We start from the raw sequence: 2,912 nt of genomic DNA, 5'->3' as shown, positions 1-2,912 counted from the left end.
AAAGCAAGGCCGTAGAAGTGATTCTGCTCTTGATAAATGGTAACTATCCTTAATACTTCAGCTTCAGCTGCAGCCACAGTTGAATCTGGAACACAAAGCTATAGGCACTGTGGGAGCGTAGAGGATTTGTACTTGTCTGAGTGTTTACTTTCATACTGACAAATATGGCAATACAAAGTGACTTCTCATCTTGTTTTGGCTTAGACTCCATATTCAGTCAATCCTGCAATCTTGTGACAAACAAACAGAAAGCAGAGTTTACCATGCAGTGATATGAAGTAAATATTCTACAAGTGAATGCTTTAAACTACACTTGTCCATGTTAGTTTACTTACTGCATAGATGGTAATTGCCCTGTCAAAAAATACACATATGAATACTTTTGAGTAATTACATGCTCCTGTGCCTTCTTAGATGGAAACTCTCCACAGAGAGAGAATTACCCCTTTAACAACAAAATGAATTTTGCAGACCAATTAATGCATCTAATGCATCTTATCAATTTAAACTTTCCACTGAAGTAAAACTGACTTTTCTCTGTTACCTTGCTCCACCAGCCACATTCACAATGATATGTGTGGTCATTAACGGTGAATATAGGACAGGCAGTGAAGTGGACTCCCTGTGGATCTAGGCATCTGTTGCAGAGGGTTCAGCACTGCCATGGAAAATTGGACATTTAGGAGCCAGCTGGAGGACCAGTCTGGCCTGCTGTGCCACCACAACTCAGGTGCCCACTGGCTTTATGCCACCACCAGCTAGAAGCCACTGGACCAAAGCAGGCCAGATGGTGCCCTTGCCAACCTACGAGCAGCCGCTGTGAACTGCCCACTGCCCACTGCCTGTGTCCCCTGCCCTATCATTCAACTCAGTGATGAGTTTGGAGTCAGGATTAACTGAGGTAAGAAGTTTTTTTTGAGGGGGGTGGGGGGTGGAGGGTAGGAATATAAATAGGCCCTATTACGCTGTGTGTTTGTTAATGTAAGCAGCTGCAAGGTAGAGTCCGGGAATCAGTCGGCAGGAGAGAGACAACTCTACAGGGAAATAAAGCCATCTCCAGGCTGAACTCATTTGTCTGTGGCTGTGAACTGATAGATAATTATATTAGCAGCTTTAAGTGCTCTTCTGCGATACAAGTATTACGCCCATCTCCAGGGGCAGAGGACAAAGTAGGGAGGAGAGGAATCTGTGTGCTACTCCTGGGATAGTCACTGTTCTGCATCCAAATATGTGGACGTGAAAGCATATTCAACCAAGGGACTAAAATCCAAATCATGATAGAACACTATTAGTATCAGCAGAAATTCATACATTTAATTTTGCCTATTCAATTTACTGTCACAATCTGTATATTAACAATGCTAGTGTATGAAATTGGGAGGCAAAAAACAGGCTAACAGAAAACTAAAAGCATACTTTTAATCTAGTAGGCTACGAAATGATTACATGTAAAGCATTAGATGCACTGTTACCTATTCACACATACAATTAGCCAATTTATTGATCCATACAAAGATCTTAGACTTCAATTATGATGTGTAACCAATGACTAGATTCCAACATATGAGTCGTTCCACAAATGGTACATATTATACTTTGTGATTAATATAATAAGATGATGATTTGACTATTAAATCATATCATATTATATGATCCTCATCAGCAGGTAGGATTCTATCAGTTGTCAGGAAAATTGTAACATTTCAATGTCTTTTTAATTCCAAGACTTTTAGCCCCTGTTAATTGCCTAAAAGTGCAGTTTACACTGATTCTTGAGAAAACCGTGTCATCTCAAGGTTATTATGCTATTCTGGACCTTTCAGTCACACGACATGTCCTTCATCAACAGATGCAGCTTGCTCAGTTTTAAAGTTATTTCTTCACCTTTGAGTCACTTTGTAAAATAGCTACAGTAAGGAAATGTAATATTACATTTAAATTCCAATACATAATAAACTGCCTCACACAGCTGTTTGAATTCTGTGTGGGACTGGCATTTTTAATGTCTTTTATTGTCTTGCTGCATTTTTATTGTGTTTCTGTTTTCATGGTTTTGTGATTTTATGCTTCTGTGCTGCAAAAAGAATTTCCTCTTGGGGATAGAAAAGATGTGAACTGGACTGAACTGAACTGTTTTCAATCATATTTGTTTCTTCTTTACACAGCAATCTGTGCTGTACAGTACTGATAGCAATGAACTTATTCAAGTACAGAGGTGTCATAGTTCGAGGTAAGCTTTAATATTCAGCTGATTCGAAGTCCAATGACATTAGCATATTGTATTATATTAAACAGGTAGTACAAATGCAGGATATGTGTCACCTTTGTGTGCCCACAAATATGTATTTTTTTTAGTCACTGAGGTGAGATTACAAACTAAATGAATGTTATTTAAAAATGCTTTGTTTTTGATGAATTGATTAATTCTTATCATTTAAAAGATGTGGGATAATATTATTTCTTATTTATGCATGCTTAGAAACAAACCTTTATCTGGATGGAGAGAGGACAGGGGAGCTCCAAACATTTCTTTCTCATTAGTAATCTACATGGGTTGAAGTATATTACTCAGGATAAAACATATGCATACCTAAAGTAAACCTGGCACGACTTTCTCATAAGTCTGTATAAAGGTTTTGTGAATTGTAAATAAATGATTTACTAAAGCTTTATAGCTAAGTTGTAAGCCATTAATAACAATATTAAAGTTGCCCAGTTGTAAAAGATCACTATTTGGAGTGAATGACCACTTATTTGGGAAAATAATCATACATATATTGACATAAAAAATACTATGCATTTATCAATGGATTCTCAACATTTATAACGGCATTAATATAATTACTTAACATCACTAGCCAATGAGATTTTTCACAAACTAAGTGTGTTCTTCATGATTTACAACAACTGTA

The sequence above is a fragment of the Scomber scombrus genome, chromosome 6 (assembly GCF_963691925.1).
Source record: "Scomber scombrus chromosome 6, fScoSco1.1, whole genome shotgun sequence".
NCBI classification, from domain to species: domain Eukaryota; kingdom Metazoa; phylum Chordata; class Actinopteri; order Scombriformes; family Scombridae; genus Scomber; species Scomber scombrus.
This window is presented reverse-complemented; position numbering follows the sequence as displayed.